This window comes from Hyalella azteca, unplaced genomic scaffold, assembly GCF_000764305.2.
Source record: "Hyalella azteca isolate HAZT.00-mixed unplaced genomic scaffold, Hazt_2.0.2 contig13225, whole genome shotgun sequence".
Lineage (NCBI taxonomy): Eukaryota > Metazoa > Arthropoda > Malacostraca > Amphipoda > Hyalellidae > Hyalella > Hyalella azteca.
Window position 1 is genome coordinate 884,263 of NW_025943154.1, and position 17,464 is coordinate 901,726.

Below are 17,464 nucleotides of genomic sequence, written 5' to 3' on the forward strand. Positions count from 1 at the left end.
GATAATAAAATCTTACTTCAAAAACTCACACTTGACTGAAATCTGAGCAGACGAGCGATGGCACCGTGAGCGCCAGGAGAATGCATGGTGCTACAGATGACGGGTACAGACTCCACGGAAGCCGCATTCTCAACTTACAGTGAAATTTTTTTCGACAAAATACTTATACTGCCACCCTGGATTGTCGTTAGGAGGGGCGTGCTCAAATCATTGATGACGTGTTTTTTCTAAGAAGTATTGGGAGAGATTAATTAGTAAGGTAATTATTTTTTTAAGTAAATTTATTATTTTTATTCAGCAGATTAATTAGTAGATAAATTTGAATTCCTACGGCTGATTCGCTTCAGGACTAAAAAAGCCACCATTCTAAAGTAGAAGTGTTCCAAATTTCAAGATGGTTAAACTTTCATCTGTTAGCTAGAGGGTAACTAATCTATCTTTTATCTGCAACATTTTACCAAATTTAAAGAGAGAATAAATCCATCATTTATTGAAATAACGAAATTAGTTACAAAATTAGTTACAGTTTATACGTTGCAAAAGAAATTTGTTCTACTATTGCGTCACCTGTGGAAGATACAAATATGAATAAGTGGTTGCATGCAACAATAATTACTAGAATACTTGAAATCGCATTTGCAAGCTAAAGAAATTTATTTTGCTGAAATAACTCCTCTCCAAATATTTGATCGTTTGAACAATGGCGGTTAATGGTCAGAGAATTCATCGATTTAAATTTTCAGGATCGAACAATATTCTTCGGATGAAGTTGGTTGATCAAAATGATGCTTTAAGAAGTCAATTTAATATCCAAGCAATAAAATTATCTTGATTGAAACACAAAATTGAAAAAGCAAGATTTAATTGCGTTACACTATTCAGGATGCGATGCATGCGTGATCACGTTGTTGAAGGGATAATTTTTCGAATGAATTTGAAATTTTTTGAATGAATTTGAAATTTTTTGAATGAATTTGAAATTTTTTGAATGAATTTGAAATTTTTTGAATGAATTTGAAATTTTTTGAATGAGCTTGCTGGGACCCCACACAAACTATTGAACGAACCGTACATCAAGAAATGTAAAGATGTAATTTTCAAACGGCTACCAAAAAACGAAGAACTACAGTAAAATTATTATTAAAAGGGAACTTTATAATTTTTTCGGTCAATTCAATTCCATGTTTATGTAAACTCTCTATCTTTCATATAGTTCAATATTCAATTTTAGAGAGTAAGATGATCAACAGAATCGGCAGTAAAATAATATTGAATAAAGTACTAGCACATGAATGCAACTGAAAGACAATTCATGACTACAAGATAATGAAAAATGCGACACAAATATTGAATGTTTTTCATGAGCTGAAAAAGGTAAAATTTCGTTCAACCATTAAAATTTTTTATTCCAGGAGAAATTTTGCATGCTTTACTGCAGTAAATGAGAAAAATGGAAGTAAAATTTTTTATTTCAGAACCGTCGTTTTTTCACATTTTTACACCCATGCAATATTTCACTGAAGAATAGGCTGAAGCTTTCAACTTGAGAAAGATTTCATGTCCAGAAAATAGACACAACCTTTCTTGCCCAAGGACTCTTCGCGCACTTTTATAACGCAAAAATTTATATATGATGTATCAAACCATTCTTTATAAGCAGTTATAATTAAGTTGGTAAAATTCTAATTCGAGATGCACGTCAAACCTCACTCATCCTATAATCTTTTTTTCGGCACGAATTCATAATTTTAAAAACTATGTCTGTCCATGCATATAATAGTATATTTTAATTCTAAATATTGATTCACCTGAAGTGGTTTCGCATTATTCAAAATTTCGTATTAGTCGAAGTTTTGTCGAAGTCTTGTATTAGTCAAAGTTTCGTATTAGTCGAAGTTTCGTATTAGTCGAAGTTTCGTATTAGTCGAAGTTTCGTATTAGTCGAAGTTTCATTTTAGTCGAAGTTTCGTATTAGTCGAAGTTTCGTTTTAGTCAAAGTTTCATTTTAGTCGAAGTTTTGTATTAGTCGAAGTTTCGTATTAGTCTAAATTTCATATTAGTCGAAATTTCGTATTAGTCGAAGTTTCGTTTTAGTCGAAGTTTCATATTAGCCGAAGTTTTGTATTAGTCTAAGTTTCGTATTAGACTAAATTTCATATTAATCGAAGTTTCGTATTAGTCGAAGTTTCGTATTAGTCAATGTTTCATATTAGTCGAAGTTTCGTATTAGTCGATGTTTCATATTATTCGAAGTTTCGTATTAGTGGGAAGTTTCATATTAGTCGAAGTTTCATATTAGTCGAAGTTTCGTATTATTCGAAGTTTCGTATTAGTCGAAGTTTCGTATTAGTCGAAGTTTCGTATTAGTCGAAGTTTCGTATTAGTCGAAGTTTTGTATTAATCGAAATTTCTATTAGCCAAAGTTTCGTATTAGTCGAATTTTCGTTTTACTCGAAAGAAATTTTTTATTTTATTAAAGAATAAAAAATTTCTTTAAAGAAAGATTTTAAAGAAATAACGAATTTACCCTAACAAATTCAGTCTCGACAATTGATTGGTATGCATAATTAAGTCCGCCTCAATACCACGGTTGCTTTATTCACTCCTTTCCGTCAAAAAATCGTACAAAATTCGAAAACAAAAAGTCTTGTTGCTTGAGAGCAGCATGATAAATCCTGGTTAATAATAACCCAAAGTCAATACATAATACGAAAAAGATTTTCTTGAGGGCCAGTTTAATCCACTCTATGTTCTACACAGACTTAAATCCTAACCTCGGCCACATCGCGTTTAAAACAAGAGTCAAATTTCTTGTATATTCCAAGAGTTGTTCCGACTTAGGCGCAGTGTGCAATGGTAACAGAACAATAGAATCCGCGCATAAGTCGGTGAATTTATGAAGATAAGTTGGATTGCCGGCTGTCGGTGGATGATAAGTTCGTTGGCAGGCTGTCAGATGAGGTTAAGTTGTAACGCAAGCTCAGTCTCTGTAGGAGTTTGAAATCTCTGATGTCAGCTCAGGATCTCTGACGCTCATAGTCTCAAGGCAAAGTTTCTAATATGGTATAAGACCTGAAATTTAATTGAAAATTGGCTTATAATGGGTGATTAATTAATTAATGGGTGACAATTCTGGGTGATGCTCAATGACTTAAATATGTTGCGTACCTCTAATTTTAAAAATGCAACCATAAGCTTTCGATATAGTATTATTGTACCGCAGCGGCCGTGTGCACTTCAAAACTTATTGTGAGGAATAATTCCTCAAAGAAATCAAACTTAAAGTAAGAGAACAGTAATAACGGAACTCGTTTCTCTTCAAGAACTTTTCTTGATATATATACACCTGTCATGGCTGAATGTTGAAATAAATGTTGTTGTAGTTAGTAATATTGATACGCTCTTGCTTCAGACCAGGACTCCTTTTATTTTAAGTTACTTCCACTTTTAAAGTAGAATTAAAACAATCAACCGTTATCGTGAGCCTGAATTTCGTTTAATGCCTTATAATCAAGATAAACATTATCAGGTCCTCAATACCATCTGCTTATAAATGCTCTGGAAAAATTCATCCCTCTGAACAGCTCTGCGCATTTCACATGCGTGAAATTTGCTTCGTGATCAAAGTTGATTAAAAAAATTATTTTGCTTAAATTAGTGAGGAGTTATCTCTTTACTCAGATATTTACTGATAAAATGACATTTACTCTCATAGTTCATTCCTACAAATGCATCCTCGCTGACATCATAATTATTTTTATCTGAATTGTTTGTAATTGGTTTACATTAAACGGATAAGGCAGCTCCTGCTTTGAAATTTGCTTATAAGGGAAATGCAGCCGTCGTAATTATCTGGCATATCCGCTTTACCAGTTTGTATAGAGAAGCGGATATTAGTATGTATAGAATAGAGAGTTTGTATAGAATATGTAGAGTTTGTATAGAGAGAGAGTTTGTATAGAGTAGAGTTTATATGTAGAGTTTGTATAGAGAGTTTGTATATAACAATAGAGAAGAACAATGAAGTGTTCGTGTTCTCATATCAAGAAGTGTAGGTCCGGCGTATGAGAGAAATCCATCAATGCTCGTGATGCTATCATAACACGGCAAGAAATAGAAATAAATGACTTGTTTCTATTTATTACACTCGTTTTAAGACATGTCATTCAATTTCAATTTTTAGTTGAATTTGTGTGGAATATTTTGTTCGTAGAAGCCCTATACGGTTACGGATTGTAAATGAACCTCAAGAGCGCAATCTCAAAAAAATGAATCACGCCATCCTCTAAATCTACTTCGCTAAACAACGAAAACCTACTCACAGAACATTGGTCTCTTGAGACGCTTAGGGCATTTTTATGAAGCTCAGTCTCTTGAGATGCTTATAGGGTATGTTTATGAAGCTCTTCAAAAACCGAGCAGCGTAATCTTGCCCCTTGAGTGCAATTTTACGGCAGTCATCGCAGCAACAAACAAAGGAGTCAGACGCCGAATGGCAAGATGAACGGAATGTCAGGACGAACAACCCGACGATTGCAGCAGATACTCGAGATGATGAACGAACTGGTCGAGTCGATGTCGCTACGACGGAAGATTGCAACATGAATGGTCGCCCTGGTCTTAGATACAATGCGTTTCAAAAGTTACGGCAAATGGTAGAAATGACTGGTCTCATTTAATAGTGAAACCTACTATATTCTGGCAGAATAAGTTCTTCTTGCACTATTAAACTTTCACGTAACTCTTCTTGTAGAAATATTCCGTGTTACTTAAATGCACATCATGCAATATGCCTCCGTACGGATAAATCAGTGAGCTATATGATCCGTGCAACGGAGCAGTCGCTTTTCTTGATGTAAATTAAAATTATTATATTTATATTTTTCGACTAAATTAAGTGGCACAATGTTTGGATATGGCGAAGCAATTTTTCAAAAGCCAATTTTTTGCCATGCAATGTTCCACTGACATCTTAAAATATTTTCATCCAATAATGTCACATAACATAGGGACCTGTTTGGATCGGACGTTATTGAATATATTTCGTGCAATGTTCGAAAGTCTGTGGTTTCATTGGATGAATTTGCATTGGGTATGACCATCATTTGAAACAGAAACAGCTTCCGGACATTTCATTAAGGAACTCGTGGTGGCAAGCCCGGTCTATGGGCTAATGCTGCCTAATTCTTGGGGAATTCTGTCAAATCCCAGACTTTCGAGATAAAGATCTTTCGCTCAAGGTCCAGGGCCTATACTTTCAAAAAAGTTAAGAGATCGTAAGTTCATCAGCCAATCATTGACGGCCTTTCAAGCAAAATCCACCAATCATAGACAAGAAAATAGAGCGTAAGTACTTACGTTCACTTACCGAGTTTTGAAAGTATGGCCCCAGCACTCCAGTGACGACCTTTTGTATCTACCATTCCCTGTAATGTCAGACCAACTTTCTCACAGTTTGCGGATTAACATTGTAACTCCGCTGCCATTGTAACATTTGATCTTCCAACAGAGAGCTGTACGACGATAGCTGAAAATTTCTCCGCCATGTTATTCGCAAGATCTTGGAGTGTAACGTAATTCTGAGATTGTCGCAGTAGTCAATTGCGCTATAGTTAGACTTTAATTATTATGTATTTGGCCAGTTGAAAAAGTTAAATTCTGCCAACGAACTTCACGTATGTACTATAAAACGTAATTCTCGCACAATTTATTAGACAAAGTGATAGAACCGAGCGTGGTATACTTTTTCGAGATATTATGCGGTGAAATTCATTCTAGCACCACGCTTCACATTAGGTCCCTCTATAAGATAACAATAATGATTTGTTTAACTCACGTAACTTAATCCAATAGAAAATTGTCAGCTACTGTTTTAACAAGATATATTCTTTGAAATACCGGACTTTCAATTTAACTCTCATCAGAGCGCGTTCAATTTCCTAGGCAAGTGAAGAGACCACATTTCGAAATTGCTAATTTTTCTCGTCAAAATTAACATAATTGATTTCACAACTAGCAGCGGCAGCATCAATTTTTCGATTATCACTTCGTTCTTTTTGAACCGCGAATGATTGGGATTTGGGATTGCCGAATTTTTAATGAATCACATTGGCGGTTACACTGGAAGCCTCTCCATAAATTGTTCATAAATATTTGTGCATCTCTTTCTTTCGGGCAAAAAAAAACGCACCAAAAAACAAAATGGGCAAAAAATAGGCATCTCCCTTAAAAAATAGTTGAACATTTCTATTATTTCCTACATTATACAATGAGCAACACCCGCAAATCTAAATTGAAAATTCAGTGAAAAGGGCAGTTTATTAGTTGGACCGTTTAGTTTCCCAAAGGATAAAACAGTTGCTCCTTTCTGTACGGGCTTAATTCGAAATTTAATTTTTTTCCATAGTACTGTGATGCATTCAATGTATATAATTCTTTCAAACCACAAAACACTGAAGAAGGTTGAGTCAAATTAACATAATAATTTATCAGTGCTATTTAAAATTGACCAGCAGGCCGCGTGTTTGTCTTCAAGAATTAGCGTAAAAACTTAAAACTTCTGTACAAAGACATGTTTATATCGCTTGTAATTGTGAGCCAAGAATCAATAAGCCGGCCTCGTTTTAAATATTCAAACCGTTACTGGATTCCTCCAAACTTTGCGAGGTCATTCCTCAGAATCAATAAATGCCAAGGCATGACATTTACGAGAGCCTGTCACTCATAAGGCTCGTCATTTCGAGACATGCGAAGCTCGGTTATTGGCTCCGCACAACACCGCTCAAGTTATCGAACGTTAAATTGTTCAGAACAAATTGGTACATGATGTCATACTTAAAATTATACAAGTAATGGACTTTATATAAATACTTTGCTCAACTCCGTATGAAACGGTCAATTGATTGTCACTCACAGTCATCCATCCGTGTCGTGCACGTACAAATCGCGCCTGAATTTACTTAGTTCTTAGTTCTTTACTTAGTTCTTCTTAGTTATTTACTTAGTTCTTCTTAGTTATTTACTTAGTTCTTAGTTCCCGCAAGATACCTCCAATTTTTTCACGCAAACAACCACCTTATATTACAGCTTCTGTAATGACTACATCTTGAATTTTTGTCTGTTTTAACCATGCCATGAGTGAACTTTTAAGAAGTGATGTTCACTTCAAGAGTTAAAATAGATAAATTACAGCACGCTCCTGTGCTATATTATGTTTGTTGTAAATGCTTCATCATGTCCTTAATTATTTAGGTGATGAGCAAGCAATAAGAAAAAAATCCAGTGATTCTAAATAATAATGTAATGCTGGCAAAATGGTCAGCGCTTTTAAACATGAACACCTATACTCTTTTGTAATAATTATTACAATTATTATAATTATAATATAATATATTATAATTATTATAATTTTGTATTATTACTGTTTTTATTTATTATAAAATCATGTTCGAAGTTATTTATCGCGGTATAACTCAGTTAAAAACTTTTAAATGAAATGCACACTCAAAATGTTCATAGGATACAACCGACGCAATAACGCCAGTCTACACACATCACTCAAATTAATTAATTAATAAATCAGTGTCAATCTTTAACCTTTTCCTTACTTTGTTCATGCTGAACATATCGCTCCTGTGCCAGCAAACAGCTCACCAATCGCTCAACTGATATCAAGAGGATCGGTTTGTCATGTATAGTATTGGTGTCGTAAAAGTAACATCTAAGATCGCTTTAGAGGTGGATGGATATTTTCTGCAGTATCAATATATTTGAATGGAAATTTGAACGGAAAACTCTATCCAAAGTAATGGAACCTAAGCTCCTTGTTACGATACCAGATGATTGTACGAAATTGAGCGGACGACACTTCCAGCGGACCTCATTATTAGATCACCATAGCAGGCCCTCAATAGGCTCCAAATATCGGTATAAGAGCGTGTAAAATAAAGAGCAATCTTGCAACAATGACCCTGTCGAGAGACCTTGCCAAGCCCCATATATATCGTAAGCAAGGATACCGAAAATTATATCGGCTGGGATATCGTTCCAAAAATTGCATAGCAAGCTGTAAACCAAATTCTTGTGATCGGCGCCTATAACGACAGGTAAACAGGTTAAATAAAAATCAAAAGAAAAAGAAACTACTGACCGAAAAAAAGTTATCAACAAAAGTTTAACAATGAATTATTAATGAGAATAAACCTTACCTAATAGCTGCTATAAAAAACGATTTTATCTCCACCGCATTGACAAGTTTTTTTTATGTCATACATGAGTTCTCATGAACATTTTGTATTGACATCGCACAATTATTAGTTCATTATTAGTTTCTGCATCGAGCAAAGATGAAATTTGCGCAGGTATCTTGGATACTAAAATGAACACTGGTAAAGCTTGTGAATAATGAACAATTGATAATAAATTCAAACGTGATGTGATACATATTTTTCTTTCCTGACCATTTGAAGAAACCAAATCCTAAAACAACATTCATTCGATAACACTTTTTTGCCATTCTTCATAAACTTCTATTCTAATCCCTGTTAAAGCTAAAACTTTTCATGACTGATCCATGAGCAAATTTGAAAATTTTGATTTGAACTTTACTTTTACGGGAGAGTTCCTTCACCCTCGTTATTTACCATGAATGCAAAATTCTATGTGAACAAAATCAATTACTCGACTGAATGACCACCGCTTCTATTTAATTGCACTCTAATTGCTGATGATCGTAAATTTAGAAGCATTTTATTGAAATAGAATCCACCTATGTTTCCTGTAGCCACGAACTAGTGGTTTGAACAGCCGTTATCAGCTCCAGCTTTTAATCAGCAGCGCTGCCGATAACGCGACTGGACACTGCGAAGTGGTCACTGGAGAGGCGGTACGTGATTTGATGCACGACGCCTCGGCGCACTAATTGGACGGCTGCGTACATACGCCTGATTGCATCGGCCTGCGTACATATACGCCTGATTGCATCGGCCTGCGTACATATACGCCTGATTGCATCGGCCTGCGTACATATACGCCTGATTGCATCGGACGACGCTTCTCGCGTTGCACCGACAAATGTGCGGAGCCTTCGGGCCAGGTTTCGGTTAGGGTGCACCAATTTCTGCTCAAAAGGCTTCGCTGAATCTGCGGCCCGCAGATTCAGGCCGAAGCAAAAAATGAAAATTTGGGTGTAAAAACATTCCAATTCCTACCACTGATTCAAAATATTGCAATATTGCAGTCTGTGGCTCGCAGATTCAAGTCGAAGCAAAAAATCAAAATTTTGATGTGCACTAAAAAACCATTCCAATTCCTATCACTGATTCAAAATATTAAATAAATAGAAACATTGAACCGGAAAATAAGTAGCAGGAGCCCTTAATTCCCCATCATTTGTTAAATTGCGATACACGAAGCAATTATCCAGCACGCCCCCGAAGCCAAACTCAAAATACGACCCACAGAGGCACTATAAAGAACACAACCGAGTCAAGTACCAGACAAAACAGTCTTAAGCATATTCATTACAGACCTTCACCAGCATTTCTAACACAACTCCAGCTTTTCAGACTGCAAAAAATTATCAAAGATATCGAATAATCCTTTCGTGTTGTTGTGCAAATCACCACACCGAAAATCGCAACAACAAGCACAGCAGCACAGCAGCACAACAACAAGCACAGCAGCACAGCAACAAGCACAGCAGCACAGCAACAAGCACAGCAGCACAGCAACAAGCACAGCAGCAGGGTCTCCACCGACTTGCAGGGTTTCTCGCGCCCTCCGACCCTCACCACTTAACTGATGCCTTCAACACTCACGGATTTAACCGGACTTCCGCTGAGCTCCGTTGGTCAGTTTATAACAACATTCTAACCATACGGGCAATTACTACTCATATTAAATTATCTTACAATCCCAGATTTATTAACACATTTACTTTCGCACTGGAATTTTCAGCGCATATAATTTACCCACTTTTAAGGTCAAATAAAGTTTTCCTAAGGCAAAAAAATCGGATATGATTTTGCTTGATGTGTGATGCCCCCTTCCGTTGGACCGATTTTCCCTGGCTAATTAATTACTTTTATCACAAAAATTCATACTTACAATTCTCAATAAAAATATCGAGAGAAGCTCTAATAGTTTTCATTAGTCTATAGGTTAGGAGAACCTCCATGGAATGTTTCTATAAAAATCAACAATACGTATTTCATTAGTTTGCTTTAATTGCACGTTCACCAATAAATTATCTACAAATATGTCGTTCAGTCCAATATTTATGATATTTCAATTAATTTTACATTTTGTATCCCGCAATCATCAAATGAACTCAAATTAACGAGTCGTTGACTGCCGATGGATGATTAGCGATGAATCGATAATTGCATTTATTGATTAGAAGTCAAAATACAATTCGTCGACTCTGTTCCGAAATTGCTTGCCATCATCCCTGAAATTGAAGGTCCAGAGAAATGCAAACACGTGAGCAAAATATTTGAGGAAACGAGAGCAGCATAATGAGCAGGGCCGTATTTACAAAACTCGCTAAGTGGACGTAAGTACTTACGCTCTATTTTCTTGTCTATGATTGGTGGATTTTGCCTGAAAGGCCGTCAATGATTGGCTGACGAACTTACGATCTCTTAACGTTTTTTGAAAGAATAGGCCCAGGGCCATACTTTCAAAACTCGCTAAGTGAACGTAAGTACTTACGCTCTATCTTCTTGTCCATGATTGGTGGATTTTGCCTGAAAGGCCGTTAATGATTGGCTGATGAACTTACGATCTTTTAACTTTTTTTGAAAGAATAGGCCCAGCTAGGGCGGTATTTACGCGACTCATCGACCATCTCATCACTTTGATTACACTGGAAAAGCAGCGGCTTTTCAACTGGGACGTCAAACAATAGGGATGTTTGCACTCGATATTGACAGTATCGATATGATGGTACGAGAGATGCAACGATAATTTCGAACATTTAATTGTAATCTTAAGACTTATTTTAATAAATGATTAAATCTCAATAACATAAGTTTTATTTCTATTGAAATTTAGTATTATGTTGTCCTCCATGATAGTCAGCTACGTACTACGTTAGCTACAAAATATTGCACAAAATGTGGCATGGAAATAAAATCGAAAATTAATGTAAGCATTTTTGTACGATTTTCAACGTGTTTTTCGAACGCGGCAAATCAAGTCATAAATAGGCATGTAAGCGCTGCTCTGACGGATTAAAATTTCGATGTAAAAATGCTAGACATCAAAATTGTGACCCAAAATAAGTCTTGCAAAAATAGAAGCTTCATAAGGCAAATGAAAATAAAGTCTGAGCATACATCCCTATGTTACAACATGATTTTTTTTTAATTTTCTTTCATTAAATCTCATGATTCATTCATTACATGAATGAATAATTCATAATTCACTATTTATTATAAATTTTCTAACTTTCCAACTATTTTTCGGCTCGTCGAGGTTGTGTCACGATTTGACAGCAACGGTCTACATCGCGGCAATGATCGCTGCTGCAGATACGTAATATTGAATACTATTGAATAATATTGAATAAAATTGAATAATATTGAATACTATTGAATAAAATTGAATAATCTTGAATAAAATTGAATAATGTTGAATACTATTGAATAAAATTGAATAATATTGAATAAAATAGAATAATATTTGATAATATTGAATAATATTTATTACTATTTTATATACGCTGTCGTACGGCTCCGTTATTCTGCCAATTAATTTGATTTTACAGTGTCAGCGAGGCTCTCTTAGTTCTTAATTATTTTATTAAGAATTATAATTAATTATATTCTTAATTATTTTATTTATACATTCAGAGAAATAAATGAAACATAGCCCAAAAATTGATGCACTTCTTGCCCTTTGTGGGTCATTGTGACCCAGTTTGGATCGCATCAGTATTACTCGTGCTTTAATTGAGTAAGAGAGTGTTACTATTTGGACATTATGAGCCATTCATTTTTTTAGTGTACTCCTAGTGTTAGTTACATGTGAGGTGGCGCCAATTATTATTCAATTTCACGATGAATAATAATTGTATAATAATTGTATAATAATTGTATAAGAATTGTATAATAATTGTATAACAATTGTATAATAATTGTATAATAATTGTATAATAATTGCATAATAATTGTATAATAATTGTATAATAATTGTATAATAATTGTATAACAATTGTATAATAATTTTACAATAATTGTTTATTTTCCAACAAAACTATGTACCTCCAAATATTCGGTAGGACATAAACTATTCTGGATACATATTACATAATAATTTTATTTTAGTCACTGTGTTATGTGATGAACTGTTCGACAATTCTCAATCATGCGTTATTTATTTCTGATGCCTAATTTATTCAAGCCTTTCTGAATAATTTGTCCATGGATTTCTCATGCGATACAATATACTTGAAAATCGGATCACAACATAACATTTTCTGCAAATACGCAAGGCAAGGATAGCCATAAATAGAGTCAAAAGAAATTTTTTTCATGCCAAAATATTCTGTGTTGCCTTCTGTAAACATCTTTGTGGGTTAATAATTCCATAAAATCTATAGACTCAATGCTATTCATCGGAAAAAATAATAATACAAGAACATTATATATTTTCCTGGAATAAAATGTAGTACAAGTGCGTACAAGTACAAACTATAGTACAAAATACGATACAAAATATAATAGAAAATACGATTCAATTAAAATATAGCACCTGGAGGGCAAGTCTACAAAATCATTAGTAATTGAGTTGCACAATGTCAGTGAAATGCCGACACTTTAATGCAAACGTAGAGTGGTCACCGAAATACGGATTGCGGACACCCGATGCGGACGACGAGTGGCCTCTGAAATGTGTAAACCGCGGACGGAAGGCGGCCACATAGCCGAGCCTCGGTTAACGAACCGCCATCGAAAATCAATGAAATGTGACAAGCTCGAGCAATGTTTTTAATAACACGCTGAACACGGCCGGACTGTATCTGATGCAACGTACTTCGAGGCACGTGGGTAGCGAATTACGTCGTGTTTTACATCGTGTACTGTGGTTTGTTGGCGACGGGAGGAATTTATTTATTCAATATAATTCACCATGAGAATTTTGATTATTCAATTAGTTATTCCCACTTTAAATTCCAATGCTTACTTCTCTAATTTTCGCTGATAGACAATACGTAAATATCCTTTCCCTTCCTTCACTTATAGTACATTACATGGTTTTGTCGGTGCGTTTATGGTAAAATCTGTCTCAAAGACTTGTCAATTAATTGTACTAACTTATTCTGCAGGTGATGCTTTGTCCAAGGAGCTGAATTTACCGTGAATTAAGGCCGTACATATCACCGTTACGTCAAGCGAAAAATAAATAGACACGAGAAATGATGAGAACAGATAAAAATGATAATGCACATTATTGATAGATTCTACAATATTTCCGTCTATCTTTCGGCGTCGACGAAACAACTGCAATGAAAGTACCAATGCTACGTAAGCCGGTAGACTGTTCCAGATTCTGGCCGCGGCCGCCGGGAACGCTCTGTCGGTAGATAGAGGTGTAGATGGAACGACGAGGTCCGCTGTTGATGACGAACGCAGTCGTCTTCTAGAAGGCAGATCCAACACGCACTGCAGACATTCCGTGTGATAATGAGGCGCTAGACCGTGAAGAATCAGACCGTCAGAACAGCGACCTTGAACTGCTTGTGCTGCTGCATGCGCAGCCATTGAAGATCGTACAATATCAGCGTCACGTGGTCGAATTTTCGCATATTGCACACGGGTCGCGCAACAGCGTTCATTACGGATTGCAGTTTATTAAATGCTGTGACGTAAGTCACGGTAGTCATAGTACAATCTGGTCAGAACGAGCGCGACCACCAAAGCCTCAAGGACCGGCCTCGAGAGACAGCGGATGACGCTACGAATCCGCCGCAGAGCGCCAAAACAAGCTGTGGTGATTTTGGTAATTTTATTGTTCATAGAAAGTTCCGAATCCCGCAGAATGGCCAGATTGCGAACTAAAGACGCAGGCATGACGAACTCATTGTACAGGCATGACGAAGGCATGACGAAGTTGATGCTTGCGCCGAGCAGTCGCAAACCAATAAAGTCGGTTTTTGATGCATTGCGCTGGAGCCGGTTGGAGCGCATCCAGTCTGAGATGGCGTCCATGCAGACAGACATGCGGTCCTGCAACGCTGCGACATCAACCGGCACACAGTAACCATAGATTTGGGTGTCTTCGGGCAGGATTCAAAGTATGTGAATCTATTATGTGCAACACGTCGACAGTATATAATAGGAAGAGGATCAGGCTGAGGACTGATCCCTGAGGTACGCCGCAACTGATCACCGATGGCGTAGAAGAAGAGTTCCTGTGTGGAATGCATTGGTATCTATTGCTAAGATAAGACTAGAATCACCGTATAGAGCTGTGCCGCGCAGGTAGAATGATACGTCAATTCGACGCAATAAAGTGACGTAGTCGACCGTGTCAAATGCGGCAGACAGGCCGAGTAAAGCAACGCCAGCCATGTCGCCCGGTCTAATCTGAAAGCGGTCAGAATTGCTGAAATCACCTTCAGCACAGCGGTTTCACAGCACAGACTGCCACAGTCCTTCAGCACAGACTGGACGCGAGGCATGAGTCATATGAAGAAAGATTAAAGATTATGAAGTTTCCAAGCCCCAGTTTTCGACGTATGCGTGGGGACCTCATCGAAGTATACAAGTATGCTCATGGTTTCTACAAGGTCCTCGAAGGATTACTAGAATTTGAAACAAGAACCAACACCAGGGGCCACGGCTATAAACTAAAAAAAACTGCGCTGCAATTTCTCCACGTGCCAACATTTCTTCTCGCTTCGAATCACCGACATGGGGAACAGCCTCCCCGATGGCATCGTTGGCGCTCCAAGTATGAACGCGTTCAAGAACAGACTAGATAAAGCTATTGTAGAGGTCTTATATTGAATGCTATTTTATCGTTAGGTATAGGCTTTTAGTTAATCAATGTGTTGTCAAGTTAGAATAAGTGTTAGGAGGATGTTATGTTATGTTATGTTATGTTATGTTATGTTATGTTATGTTATGTTATGTTATGTTATGTTATGTTATGTTATGTTATGTTATGAGACCGGACTGTTGAAGATGGTTAGTTATTCAGTTGATGATAGATTGGATCAATCAAAATCGATAGATTGGAGATGGGTCGATACGATTTGGGATCAGAAGCGTCAAGGTCTGTTTTTTTTCGATAGAGGCGTGTTGTAATCTGATTAATCTTCATCTTAATCATGGAATAAATTATATAACGCTTAATGATAAGTTATAACGCTTAAACGCACGCACGCGCTTCACGCGTTACATACAAAGAACGTACGCGCTTTAATCGATGTCAGATTTGAAATATTGACGAGAGTCCCTAAACCTGACCTTGAACGAACTGTTGCGCACTTCGCGGGCCTAAAATTCCCACGAAAGGTCCGGTAGCTTTCGGATCTCGGGGGTCAAAATTACCTTCTCAGATTTTACAAACGCACCTTTTTTTACATCTTTTTTACAATCATCAATTTTGACGATTGTAAAAAAGATTGTTTACATTGAGAACCTCGCAGGTTAGGTAAAGTTAGGTAAAGTTCTTTTTTTACATTGTAAAATAAATATAAAGTAACTTTACCGAACTGGACCTAACCTATTTTTGACGTTAGAATCGGATTCGGCAGGTAAAATTAACAAATACGTGTTTTTTTAAATACTCATTTATACAGCTAAAATCGGAAAGTCTCATAAACCTACTGTCCCGGTAGGTTTGGTTTATTATGCAAGATTTGCCATTAATTTAATACCAGATAATACCAGATCTGGTATGCGACAGTTAATTTACTGGCTCACGTGGACGAAGTTTGCCATCAAATGTCAGGCCTGAAAGACTGCCGAGATTGCAGATGCATCCGTCCAATATGTCATGCTAATATTTCATTCCAGACAACAGGGATACATTCAGCCAAGAAATCAGATCAACTGCAACCTGTCGCGCTGACATTTCGAGAAAAATTCCCGAGGTAAAAACCCGGAACCTTTTCGCGTTCTACATACTCGGCCTCCTCTTAGTTATTCAGGCTGTACCTTATTTCTTTGTGCTGAAAAATTTCCACGTTAAATTCTATTCTCTTTCTATGGCGTTAGTATTTCGCCGTGCTAGTGGAATAACTCGATAAGATTTTCCGGAAACATTTTTCGCTTTAAAAGTATGAAACCACTGTGTAAATGTTTAACTTGGACTGAAATCGATGATCCTTCATTTAAACACACACACATTTTTCTACACGGGACCAATCAACGACAACCGGAAGATTTTAACCGAACTTGGCGCGCTTACGGATGATTGTTGCTACGTCGTGCAAATATTACGAAAAACTCGATGACTGTCGCCTTCACCTGAACTTATATGAATATTGTTAATCAATCATTGATTGAAAAGTTCAAGAGCGTAAAAATAAAATCGAACTTGCACCCGAAACGCTGTGTTTAAAATACTAAACGCTAGATATTTCTGAGAGCGAAGTTAAACACGCTTAACTCAAGGATTACCCTCCCGGAAGTTGGAAACCAAGAGTACATAGCTTTATAGACAAGCATGATTGCAAACAGATTTCTGTTTTCATTCGATATTTATTTTTATAGTTTTGATGTCATACGTGCAGGTTTTTTACACCACCAATATATAAGTAAATATATTCATTGTAATTAATAATAATATCGTCTTTATTGGATCTTCCTCCATGTCCAGCCAGCGTTAGGCGGATAAGATAACGCAAAGCTACTGTGATTAAATATTTCCTCGACAATGACTGCAACAATAATTAACTTATTTGCGTTATCGAAAATTTTCGCAGGAAACAGGGAGTTTTTCGATACAATTAAATGGCGAGCGATTTCTAGCTATTGTTTAGGAAGATGAAAATCTGAAATTGTTCTAGAACAGTAAATAATTTTTACAATCAGCGTGTTTAGCGTGAAGGTAAAACTAAATATTGAATATAATTCCTAATTTATTGAACAAACTTATTCACTGTTAGTTGTGTTTAAATAATGTCCGATTGAATCTGAAAGAATAAAAATTGTCCGCGGATATGCTTTTGTTACTGCGCTCTATTTTGTTTGCAAAAAAGTATCGTCGGCTCAGTCGATATCAATACGTTGATTCGAGTGGCATCGCATGAGTGGCATCACATGAGTGGCGTCGCATGAGTGGCACCGCATGAGAGGCATCGCATGAGAGGCATCGCATGAGTGGCATCGCATGAGTGGCATCGCATGAGTGGCATCGCATGAGTGGCATCGCATGAGTGGCATCGCATGAGTGGCATCGCATGAGTGGCATCGCATGAGTGGCATCGCATGAGTGGCATCGCATGAGT